The 13,782-nt window shown below is 36.2% G+C and overlaps 1 protein-coding gene across 4 annotated transcripts in view; it reads left to right on the top strand.

The window, feature by feature from the left end:
• Nucleotides 1–13,782, top strand: part of LOC116172689 (zinc finger protein interacting with ribonucleoprotein K-like) — a 50,762-nt gene that overhangs the window by 13,887 nt on the left and 23,093 nt on the right. Inside the window, exon 1 of one of the 4 annotated variants that reach the window (XM_031489939.1) lies at nt 1,737–1,752. The exons of the other annotated variants lie outside the window; for them this stretch is intronic. The gene's annotated coding sequence lies outside the window, so the exon portion shown is untranslated. Of the gene's footprint in view, nt 1–1,736; nt 1,753–13,782 lie in introns of those variants that run through there. 4 annotated transcript variants of the gene reach the window in all.

Below are 13,782 nucleotides of genomic sequence, written 5' to 3'. Positions count from 1 at the left end.
AAACAGGCCGTATTTTGTTCTGTCATTGAGATTTTCCAAAGAGTAATTTCGTTCGAATTTTTTCAAAATGTGATAATTTTAGGTATGAATTTCTCTGGAAATTGCGAATGGTGGCAATTATTCGTTTTAGAGAACTTGTCTAAACGTTCATTGAGCGAAATTTCGGGTTGTGTTTTCTAAAAGTGACAGCGTGACAGTTCTCATTATTGACTACTAGTTAATAATAAAAAATTATTAACCACTTTGAACAAATGCCGAGAAAGCCTACTTTACAAGTGGAAAAAAGGTTAATAATCATGTCATCAGACGCTAGTAGTGAAAAAAAGTAATTTCTGCTTGACTGAACACATTAAATTGAAAATCAAACCTGAATGTAGAGGAACAATGCATAAGATTACACAAATCTGTCTTAGGAATGGCCAATGATCAATTAATTAATTAGACACACTCTTAAAAATAAGTAATCCGCAAATTCAATAAAAACATGACGAAATAAAATATATCCGTTCGAGGACATCCGATGTCCGAAAGGTTCGGATACTCAAAGAAAAACTTACACGGCAAAGCGTGAAAGAAGTAAATAAATCAACCGTACAACCATATTACCAATCTCCAATTCCACAATAACTTCGGATTAATACTGGCCTACCTAAATCTTCAACTTTCTTAGAGCTCTACGAAAGCGCCGTTCACTCCATATACCTGAAAACAGTCATTAAACTTGGTGATACACTAGAGTAGTAGTACTCTAATTCACTGTAAATTGACGGTACGGCAAATAAATCTTTTAATTATTATTAATTTCGGTTGAAAACACGAATTGACGAAGGTAGACCTTATCAGAGATAACTCTCCACAAGGTGGCGATCGGATATCATGAATTTACGCTAATATTTCTGAACGTGGTTTTTTATTGTGTTCAAAATTGTACAGAATATCCTATTTTATTTAAGTTTAGGGTTATTTTTGGCCGATCGTCATTGTCAATTACCATTATAAACAATAATTGGTTTGATTTTTTGAGGTTTACTCCAATCTGAAAAAATTGATTCATATATTAATGAATTTATTTGGTTTTTGATATACATATTTATGTTGTGGATAAATAGTTTTCGTGACCACTTATTTTAAACCTATTCTTTTATATGTGAGAAAAGACAAAAAATAGTTAAACGAGTCGCATTACACAACTTTCATAACCTGCCTGTATACCTGTAGTTAATTCGAGACAATGCAATAAAATTAAATTTTGTGCGAAACGCCTCTAACTGATTATTATTCAAACATGCTTTAAAAAATTATAAGCGATAGAAGATGTTTAGTTGTGTTCATACGAAATTGCATGTATAGGAATCGTGCTAACGGAGTATTTGGTTTTGCAAAAATTTTTTGTTTAACCTTTTTATTAACGAAGTAATAAGTAGTAAGCTGTAAATCTGTCTGCATGTTCGCGTTACATACGCAGTAAGGTAAACCAAAAATGTATTTTTAACTTTTTTGTTGGGGTAAGTAATTAATACATCTTGTACTTAGTAACCTAGCGAATAACAGTTATGATCTACCCACCAACCTAATTTCATTTTTAGCTATTTGGGCAGGTACATTGGTACATTATTTATTCTTAATGCAACTCAAGCATATAATTAGCCTCTCTGTATAAAAATATAAGATCAAATAAGTATTCGTTACACGCCAGCAGCGCATTTTGAATACAAAACACGTTTTCAAACGGAACTTGCTGTTGGGAATCAGGTAGGTACCCTAAATTTATACGTTGCCTACACCACATCCGTGTATTCACTCGACCGAATTTAAGTCATAAATTTCATGGCGTATCATACAAATTCTTCTCAAACTCCATCATAGCAATTCGTTGCAACCTAGCTTCTACTTCTATAAGATAGAAACCCGCTACTGGCACAGAATCCATAAATTAATGTTTGATTCGCAAAAAAATAGTTTTAAAGGATAATTATAGTAGGGAAACCCACACGCGCTTCGCCCAGTTAATTAGCTGCAGTAACTTTCGAGTAACAAATAATCTCACTCGAAAGTTATCTTAATGCATAACGGTTAATTTAAAAGTTGCCTGTCTACTTAACAGAGCAACGTACTAATATGCAATTTACCAAAAATTGAATCCATTCACTTTGCTCTCTTTAAAATATCGGATCTCAATTTACTTGATGGTCCAGTTGTTTTTATCCACCGTCCAGATTTTGCTTAAAACGACTTTCATTCCGTTCATTACACTCTTTAAGTATGTATTTCAGTAATATCATTGATTGCCGAACATAATAATTAGTTTCAACATCTTAATTATACATTAATGCATTGCAAACATTATTTTCAGATGCAATAAATTTTATTAGTCTCTAATATCTGTAATTTGCACATTATTAGGTGCGCGGCTTTTACAGATTACAAATATTTACTTGCTTATAAATATGCTGTTAGTAGAATAGTAGCTCCAATCGACAATTAAATGTTCCATATATACTTTGAAGGAATAAAATCATATGTAACACCACAGAATATAGAGTACGCTTTTATATTCTGTGGTCGTCACGCGTAATGCAGCCGAAGGCGCCTGGTTCACAATTGTTTAAAGCGCATTATTTTGTCCATCTCAATTATGACATCAAAATCGTCTATGTGCCTTTGAAATTCACTTATACACACATTTAAAGCGTATTTAATAGCTTTGAAGTAAACAAAATGAATTAATTATACAAGTAATTTGTCGCTTTATAGGGACTATATTTCTATTTAAAGAGTATGTTATCGCAGCGGTAAGGTTTTCGCCTATAGATTATGATGTCGCGGGTTCGAACCCCTGAGCGCGTGGCCTTTTTTCTATAAGACGTCGCGGGTATAAGAAAAGAGAGCGAATGACAGTAAGAGAGAAAGAAGTAGTCACCTCTGTGGTCGAGTGGCATTTTCGAAGCTTTTTAAATCTTAAAAATTTGTTAATAATTTGACTTCGTGCTCTGTATACTCCCACGCACAATAAATCGTCTTAACATCAAATGTAGGCGTTTCTAAAAATTTCTGCTGAACATAATCCCTAACTTTAACTTTAATGTAAATAATTTCAAGTTTTCCTCTGATATCTTTCTCTCTCTCTTTACACTCTATCAAATCTTCTCCCACCCTCTTTAATTGAAAAAAAAGTTTTTCAAAATTAATTACTGTATTACATTGTAAAATTTCTATTCTCAATATCATATCCGGTTGCTACCAGTAACCACCAATCCAAACCTCCCATCTTAAATTCCACCACTATTTTCTCCAAAATCTGAAATTAATGAAATTTGAATTAATATTGCCCACAATTACTCGGATTTTTGCTAATTATGTGGATTCTCATGAATGTCTTCCGTCACCACCTGTATTTTATCCAACTCTGGCACTTCCCTAACTGGTTTACTTATTGAATTCACATACATACTTTATAACAGAGGGTGAAGATGGGGATCTTTCTACTCAAACGGTCAGCGAACTCAGGGTTATTAAATGAAAAGGGCTTGAGATTCCTCACAGCGGTTGTTCAATTCGGGCACAAACCTTCGAGACTTCCTTGCAACTTATCATGCAGTTGAGCTAGGTTCGTGAAGTCTAACTAATCGTTAGTGCTTCGTTAGTGCTTCATAACTTGCATCAGCACGACCGGCCGTTTCCGAAAAATCGCCCCCCCCCCCTTGTGTAGTGCTGACTTACTACCCTGGTTGGAAACTTTTCATTTAGAACAGGACTTATACGCCAGCCCAAAGTTAGGAACGTTAGCATAATTTAACAAGGAAGAATTCTAGTCAAGGATAAAATTAATTAGAAACAAAAATAAGGAAAACACTGCCAAACGCGGAACAATAATCACATTAGGAAACAAACCAGCAAACGATGCAAAACAATCGTAAGCATTCTTGACTAGGTCGACGCATCAGCACTTCCTATTTTATTAGAATAGTTAAGGTAGGTTAAGAAACAATTGCTGTGATATAAATAGCGTATAAGCATAGTCAATAAACATTATCAAATCGTTCTTGATCTGTAGTGCATTCGCAGTTCGGAACTAAGCGGTAATCCCCAGACGAATTGACATTGTGTAAGTTTGTTGGGTGTGCAGTTACTTACCCTAACTGTACAGAAACACTGAAGCTTGTGGAGTACTACATATTCCCCAGCGTTGGTTGGTTCGAATCAGCCTAATCCTGCTTATGTTGTTGTTAAGTTTCCCACGCGTGAGATGAGTTTCCGTCTAGTATACTTTCGTAAATACTTTCCCCATGAAGCATTAAATGATGCGGCATCTTTTCTACCGGAAAAATGTCGGAATCTGATAGCCGTACACCAGACTTTATGGGTAAATGCTAAGGACGTTTATCCGTTTACACTTATTAAATTGTGAGAATGCAAAAATTATATTTCTCATAATTTGCTTTAACAAACTCGGACCCAACCAAAGAACAATTTAGACTTACAATGGTTTTATAGATACAAATAGTCACAATAGCTTTTCTAGTTGCAAGGTCTTGTAGTTTACGTCTGCGGTCGGAAGCTTGTCCATCAAAATGGTAAACTGGTTATGATTTGTTTCTTGATGTCGGCTACAGCAAAGGCGAATAAACGGCTACTATCTTAAAAGCGCCTTGAAATTGTAAACTCCGGGCAAAATTTTGAAGATTACGAAACGTTGGGATTGTTAACGATCAGGAAAATCACGAAAATAACGTTACAAACTAATCATCCACACATGCATAGTTAGGTACATACTAATAAAATAAAATTACCCCATTACAATCTGCCAGTCGGGCAGACGGACGGATAAAAGCGGCAACATTTTTAGCGCATTTTCCAACTCGTGTTGAACGGTGGCGCTATTATAACCGTCCGGCAGGCCTCAACTACTACAGTTTTCAAAATATTAGTTCGTTCTTTTTGAATTCAGGGGCTTATAGCTCTGGGACTTCAACCAAAAAAATCTTGACGATAAATATGCGCATGTGCCGGCTGCGCAATATCAACTTTGTTATTTATTAATATATTTTTTTAAATGTTCACCATAGATGCTTCTAGTAAAGAGAAACCCGAGAAACATAGCGGACATAACTCTGCAGTCTGCCTTCAATTGCTGTATAACATTGAATTACTTGGGACCGAGATAGGTGGATATCCCCTAATAATATACTATGCGATCAAAAATGAGTTGCTGTCGAGTCACCTTTGGAATTTTTGTTTACAAGGGAAATCACTACATGGTCTAAGGGGAAATCGTACTTAACTTGAACTTTCAAAGGCGACTCGATCACCACTCATTTTTGATCGCCCGTTACTTGCCAAAAAGTTACGATTGTATGTAGTCACAATAATTGTACGTAAACATTTTAGTGGACATGACAAATTCATGCTTAGTGTTCATTTCACAGTTTTAGGACACGTTCGGACTTCATTGGATTTGGGTAATCGTATTACTTATGAATTATTTCGACGTGGACGACCAAGCAATTCTTCGCATCATTGCGGTTAGATTCAATTCACTAATGGCGTTGTGGCAATCTTTTGTTCACGTCTAGCTAATCCCAAGGTAGCCTATCCCTTTAAACTGTACATACATTACATCCACGTACCGTAACAGATTCTCATCTCGCAATACACGTTTAAGATTACTCGATTGTAAAACTGCAACCGTTAGGGCGCGCGATTGCACCAATTTTACATACAATTAACTTTTACATATATCCCATCTGCCAAACTAAAATTATTTCCTTAGCTTGCATCTGGTTTAAATTTAGAAACTCAGGTGTAGCTAATTAGCCGTACATATAAGTGCCTCTATCCATTGTTTATACAACAATGTAATCCAAATTGAAATTTGATTGGTGAATAACTGACAGTCACGGTGAAGAAATTATTTTACCATCATTAACGTTAATTTAGATAGACCACATACATTGATCCTTTTCTATTAGCTACAACTTGTAAGGCGAGACTTATGTATGGCACAATCAAAGGCATTCTCGAGTATACCTACCGCAAGCTGTAAAAATATGATTTGTTTAGAAAAAATTCCATTTTTGGGACGAAAGACGAAAAAGAGGTCTGATGCGTAGCGAAAACGCGAGTTTCCCCAACACCTTTTGAAAGTCTGAAAGACAGTCATATCGTATGCCTGGAAATTGTTGGCGACCACTTGTTTTAAGAAACAAATATTAAGATCTAATATCTAAGATTGCATTCGCCTACCCTACAACAATTATTAGGCACCGTTTGTTCCAAAATTAAACAGGTGCAGTCAGGAAATAGTAGGACACAACCTACACCGCTGCCAAATAAACTCCCCTCAACCTGAACTCCCCTCCACCCGGAAACAGAAGCTATAGTGCGGTGGCGAAGCGTAGTTCATCTAGTCACCGCTTGGTGGCGTGCCAACCCGTAATGCAAATGGACTCTGAATCTGAATTGACAGGGTGTTCATTGATCGCTTATAGGCGGTTTATAGTGGTTGTCGCTGCTCGCTGCCCGTGTTTGTTAGTGTTTCGCCACAGCGCACCCTACTGAACTGACACATTCTATTCGACGACACTTATGAGTGTATGACTCAACAGGAAAGCAATCCGATCCGCTAACCGCCAAGGACTGTCGTCGGTACGTCGCCGGGAGTACATTTTTAGCCGGAGAAAGTAATTCCGCGGCGGCGTGTGATTTTTTAGCGTATTTTCCTCAACGTGAAAAATCGCTATTGGCTGCACTTTGTCGTCCGTCCGTCACACTTACTCCTTCTACAACACTGAACCGATTTGGGCGCTATAGCGCTCATTTGAAAGGACTTGGTCCAAGAATTCCGTACATACCGATATTTTTTGGTTTTGCGCATGCGCAGTGTCAAAAATTTGGTTTTGGAATTTCCTTAGTTGTACGTTCTTGAGTTTAAAAATACAATCACTTGCCTACAATGGAAGGTGTTTCCATAATTCCAAGTATGAGAAATGTATGTAACCTCAAGATGAATTCTATTAACAGGTGAGTCATTTAATTTTCCACGTTTCAAGTTAAAGTAAGTATCAAGAACCTGCATTCATATAATATTGACTTACGATAGGGAGCCACGTACAGCCGATAATGTATTATGTATTGTGGGTTTCATTTCTGTCCGTCCGCCCGTGTCCACAATATCCCTTTTCAAAAGTGGCCGGTCGTATTTAAATTTGGTGTACAGGTACATTAGACATTACAGTAGGACGCTATAGATTTACAGGGAGCTACGTCAGCGGGAACACAGGTTATGAGTTATATCAGCTTTTTTGCCCGTAAAGGCACGGTAATTTCTTTCCAACGTCCTGAAGTAAGAATATTATTGATATACCTACATTTTGTTCGTGCTGCCTTTGAATACACTTAGGCATCTAAGAAAACGTCTTTTAATAGACTGGAATTTAGTTTGAGTAAATCGTCGGCAGTTTGCTTTCGTTGGAGGGTCTATTCCAGCACTTCGGATGGTCTGCGGTACCATACCACGCTTATTTGTTTTATTTTTATTTCTTTGCTTTTATTTTATAGCCCTTTAACACTGTAATACTGCTCTTATCAGTAAAGGTACAATTATAATCCACCCGATGCGTTTGTTGTTTCAGTCAGAATTTTCGGACCTTGACCTATCGCAGGGTTACATTTTGGCCTGTAGAATCCAAATCGACTCGACTTTTGAAGATCGGACCAGTAGATCAAAAGTTATAGCGTTTTTAAAATTGAGTGATTTCTGTCAATTCTGTGGAAATTTTCCCCGGCACACAGACACACACACCCTCACACCCATCTGTGATGACCACTCATGTTTCTGGCAAATTTCTTTTCTAATTATCAGATTGGTAAAAATAAATGAATCCGATTGAGGGCCATTTTGTAGCGTATTTGTTGCAGAGGAGAGAGTAAAGAGAGCTTCCGTGGAGAGCATTGCGGGAGATTACGCGGATAGCCGCAAAGCATGGAGTAGCGCTGTAAAAGTTGAGTTGAATCGTGAAGGTACTCAGCGTGAAGTCACGGAGAGGCTGAGTTGGAAACGAGACACGGAAAGATTACGCGTGGGATCGTGAAAACGACAATTTGCAAGGTATAAACTAATTAAGTGGGCCACCTGCAGAGTGGCAGACGAAGAAGTCTAAATGTATCTATGATTTTGGGTTCGGAGTGTTTTAATCGTGTGAGAAACATTTAAATAAAAACAATCGCAAAAAATAAATTGGCCACTTAAAAAATTACCGGGGGTGGTTTTTTGGATCCAGAAGAGAACTTTCATGGATCGTTGGGGAATGAGATTTTTGCGTTAGAACTCGCGGCCAGAGTTGATCGACTAACGAGTATTTAACAGGTGTACTGCGTCAATTGTAACTATACGAGCAGAGGTGGAATGAGTGAATTAAATTATGAACATTCGTTTTAAGTAAAATGTTGCAAAATGCGAATTACAGGCAGCGCAAATCGTAAAATGTGAATTTGACTCATGACTCATGACTTTGTGGTTCAATGGTAGAGTGTTGGGTTATAAATCCGGAGGTCGGGTATTCGAACCTGGATTGAGGTGAATTTTTCGTCTGTAGATGGGAATTTCCGTAGATCAGTTTCGAGCATTCTGCCGGCTACACCGAATTAGGTTTTCCTGCAGTTTCCGTAAGGTAAATACCGGAGTAGTATAGAACAACTTAAGATTTCTGCAGAGGCATCTCTAAAAAGCATTATGCATGTCACTCTGTAATTGGGCGCGAGGACCCAGAAGAAGAGAGGGATAATAAATAAATAATAAATAAATAAAGTCTAAATTTAGAAATGCGGAGGTTATGTAAACAGTACGAAGTTAAGCCAGTGTTATATTTGAGCAGCTGCTCGCATTTAATTAATCTTTATTATCAAATTCGTTTGCCACTGGATAGCGCAAATTCTGCAGTCTCTTAAAAAATTCCGAGAAAAAGCCAAGCGTACAAGAGATCGACTCAAATGCCCATTAGGTTTGGGGTGGGTGGTGATACTGTAAAATAAGGTAATCTCGTTATTCTTATATTTGTATGTTCATCTCATTACCGTACCTGTAAGGGCAATGGAGATACACTTTAATAGCGTAGTAATTGTTATGGTGTAACAGGGGGGTAAGAAAGTTACAGAGGTGTCCACTTGGTTATGCAGGGTATGATTCAGTAACGGAACTTTGAGTTAACAAAGTCAAATTAATAAATATGTAAGTGAAAGTAAAATTTGTATTTTTTTCGAAATTTTTGATTATTTTGCCAACTGCAAGCTAGTGATCGGCGTATTTTGTGTTCATGTAAAGAAGAAAAATAACCTTGTAAAGTTTTGTAGATGGCAGTTTATAGTATTATTCGTAAAATATTCACAAAGGACAAAAAATATTGCCACCACATCCTATGGTAATGACAATATCACATAGATGAGACACTCATTCTATGCAGTCTCTTTAATTTTAGCTGCCACAGCGGACATAATCTAACAAAATGCTATAGAAGAGAAGTTGCTCTACATTTAATTTTCTTATCTGTTATGGCCAAGAAACGATTGAAAATTAAATGTACTAGGTGCAGGGGTCAGCACATCATTCAAAATTTTTAAATGAGATCTACTAAATTTTATGTACGTTTTGAAACTATACCTACAAAATTGTCTTTCAAAGGATTTATCACATGTCATAAATCATAATACTTATAGTTATCTAACATCGCTTTTAGAAGGTAGGTGATGAAAACAATCGATAGCTTTACGTCCAATTCATTGAGTACATTTATACGTATTATTATTTGCATCACAAAATAGGTGATAATTATTCTAATGATGCAAAATGGATGTCGGATATGCTAATATGCTAATATGTCGTCAATCGTCAAGATAGTATTAAAGATCATTTGTTCAACTGGAAGTTGACAAATAATTTCATTTGTTTCCGCGCCTACTTTTTCTAATAAAGTTCTAATTTACGTAAGCGTGCATCATTTTGTAATTTAATTACAGATTTACTTTTTTAATCGTCTGTAGATTTCTTTATTCGATTCGATTAGATAACTACGGTATACGATATATCGTTGAAAAGAGATTTTTGTACAGTTTCAGAATTGTGTAATCAAATTTGGTAGATTTCATTATTTACTGCTCTGCATTTGATTTTCAATTTGTTTATTATAACAGATAAATAATGCAAATTCAAATGTGAAACCTAACGGTCAGCACTAAAAGCTGAATCTCATCCTACGATGTATAATCTCTTCGAAATTCGAAGTCTAGCACAATTTTAATTATCTTTGATGAAATATATTAAAAATAAATAAGTGATCGCGAATTATATCCGGCGATAATTATTAAGAAGCAGACATAGAGATTTACGTGTATTGTTTTTCCCTCGGTTTTCCCCATGTCAACAAGCACAACAATATTCAAATTACTTAATGTGACAGCCAGATTTTTTTTGTTATGAGAAGTTCTTTTGGTTGCTCATGTAAGGTAATGTCATTTAAGAGTTAATTATGATTTGGACACAGATATACACAAACAACAGATTGCATTTCATGTGTAATTAAACAAAAATGAAAAGTGCCCTCTATTGAGCATTACCTACCGTTTAAAACTGTAAAATACGCTGTAAAAAATTAAAGCACTAAAGTTTCTACAATTCGCATTCATTATTATTTGTATTATTGTAATCGCATTCCTTATTATTTGTATTATTGTAAGAGGTAAGTTGAGCCTTACCGTTGTTTAATCGAACATTGCAGCTACTCATTCGCTTTAGGTACATTTGTTCAGGTTAAAGTAAGGTGGGTTGACTACGTGTTGAAGAGAGTGCACTTCAATAATCTGACGATTTTGGTGTGACGTGAGAGAGTGGGAAGGTCATACAGTTGCAACAAAAAGTTACCATGAAATTCTCGAGCGCGTCGAAATTTTTTATTTCGAAGGTTATTCAAGAATAACAGAAGTAATGTAATGTGCGAATTTCCACGCGCCAACGTGAAACAAATCTTCAATAAAGTGACTGCGCTCAGCAGTTGAAGCATGTCAGTTGAATGAGATCATAGGCGGTCGTGTCATAAATTATACGTAGACACAATGCTCTAAAAAGATATGTGGGGCATATACACTATCACAGCGCTCGAGTACTCTCATTTTTCGGACATTATCAAAAAAAGTGTAGACACGCCCCCCACCGGTGGAGGGATGGACATCATATAACTTTCATTTTTTCTACCATCTAATCTAAATGTCCATAGTCCATATGTCCTAACTCCCTACGACGCTCGAATAAATCCCGACTTAGCATCGTGGGCTCCCTTACTAATATAGGTACATTAGTCGAATTATTATTATCCGTTGGTTATAATAGAAATTTTACTCCGTAAAGCGTGAAATTACGCGAAAGTAAAATTTGGGTATCTAGAGAATGTCCCATCATAACGAAAACTTTTTGCCTTTTACATTTAAATTACTCGCAATCGTCTACCTGTCGGCGTTTAAAAAACTTTAATGCATAGGACCACCGGCACACTAATTTTTATCACATTTTTGCTTGCGTTCTTCGTTACCATTGGTTCTAATGATCAAAAAACGAATAAGAACAATTTATTAATCTCGTAAAATGTCCGAACTAACGGCTTAGATCGTTAACCTATTATTTATAACACCTAGAAGCAGATTGAATTGGAAAAAGGAGAAGGAGTGAGTAAACTGACTGGGCCCAGTCTTTTACTTACCTTTCGTCGATGCACTAGAGTTCCTACTTGATGTATGTACAACAATGCGTTGCGGAATGAGAAGTAAATCGAAAGGAATTGATACAGTTACATTAACTTCATGGTTTGAACGATGACCACAGCCGTGAATTTATTAAGTATGTAAATGATTTATTAACGACTGGAAATATTTCTTAGTTTATGCACTACGTTATTCGCATTCGGAGTACCAGTGAAAGGAACGGTGAAGATTTAGTACCTAGGTACTAGTACTGGGTTTGGACCCGTTCTCAACCAGTTTGGATTTGTATATTATTATTTGGTTTTCTAGCTTGAGCTAGGTGCATATTGGGATCACCGTTTTTTGACCATGTCAAAATTTTATCAAATGTCGACGTTGTGGTAAACTTGACTAAAATAAATATCTATTTAAATAAACCAAAAATACATGTCTTTTATTTAGCCGTGTCTTCTACGACGTCTCGATTTACAATTATTATTGCTCGATTTTTTTAACTCAAATGTAACACCCTGTCTGTATCGTTCTCGAAGGTCTCACCCAACCTCATTAGCAGGAAAAATAATTGTCTACGTAACAAACACACGTATAGACGTTACATTTAACTTATTTTTTTTTTTTAATTTACTATAAATGAGCAAAATTGCAGGTATATCGTTTTATACGTATAGTAGGCGTAGGTCAAGGTATTAACGATAAAATGACGCATCTAGAATGCTTGGGATAAATCTCACTGGCTGATTGGTTTAAAAGGGACGCTAACTTCAACAATTGCGTTGGTTCCATTTTGGCCCAATATAAATAGCGAAGCGCACATGGGACTAGAAAGAAGGTTAGCGTCTGTGAAAGTGTAAATCTCGCGTTTTTAATATTTGCCAAAGCAGCTTTGGTTTAAAAAGTAAATAATTACAGCACAATCCGCATATCGAACAATTGAATGAAAACAATGTTGTTCAACAGGCGGTTACAGGGGAAAAAAGAGCACGCCCGTCCTCTTCCCACACTTCGCAATTAAGCTCTACATCAGGCGTGGGCAATCTTTTTTTCCAAGGGGCCAAAATAAAATTTTTCATACGCGCCACGGGCCACACTTGAAAATCCAAATAAAAAGTACTTATGTTTAAAGAAATAAATATTTATCTATTTCTTTTTGGTCTACCTATATCTATTTTTTGCTTTCGTAAAAATCATTTAAAAAAAACAATAAGTACTCTTGAAAATTGACATGATTTTGCATACAAAATTTACCAGACGTGGATAATAAATCCCCATATTCAGCTTGTATCCAAATTTTCATTTATGCTCTTTAAGATTTGTTGCAATATATGGCTTAAAAATGTTGTTTAATCCCAAAACACCTGTCCTTGTATTGCCCCACCCCGTATATATTGTGAGGAAAATTCTGGAAAATACCTGGCGATATTTCTGAAACCAGAAATGCATCTTTAACTAGGCTTTTAAGCGCCTTGGAAGCTTCGGATCGCGTCCACTAGATACTGCACGTGTAACATAATCATATTAATTAATTAAAATTTTAAATGTAACTTGTGGGCCCTATGAAGAATTAACTCTAAATTATGTTAGCGGGCCGGACAAAACTTATCGGCGGACCGGATTTGGCCCGCGGGCCGTGGGTTGCCCACGCCTGCTCTACATCATGCGCTAGTTTTCTGAATAAACCTTTGTTTAAAAAACCAAAGACATTAAAAAAAAACACCAGCGATAAACATGACGATGAACCATCCTATGAGGAATTTAAGTCGCTTTTTCAAAAACGCTATTATATCGCTTTTAGTCAAGGTTATTAAAGAAACAAAAACGTTAAAACTTAAAAATCGGTTAAAAAGGCTGGTCACCAATTTAAAAAATCATAGTGAGTACTTGAGCGATGCGGAATCTATAGACCTCTCACAAAGCGAAAACGCAGAGGGTTACTCATCGTCAGCAGAGTACCAAGATGAGGTGGATAGCGAAACTTTTTAATAATTATTAATTATAACCCTTTGTAATATTTCAAATCTAACATAATATGCTCACAAA

The sequence above is a fragment of the Photinus pyralis genome, unplaced genomic scaffold (assembly GCF_008802855.1).
Source record: "Photinus pyralis isolate 1611_PpyrPB1 unplaced genomic scaffold, Ppyr1.3 Ppyr1.4_LG5, whole genome shotgun sequence".
Lineage (NCBI taxonomy): Eukaryota > Metazoa > Arthropoda > Insecta > Coleoptera > Lampyridae > Photinus > Photinus pyralis.
The sequence above is the reverse complement of the archived record's forward strand: the minus strand, read 5'-3'. Positions and strand labels throughout refer to the sequence as shown.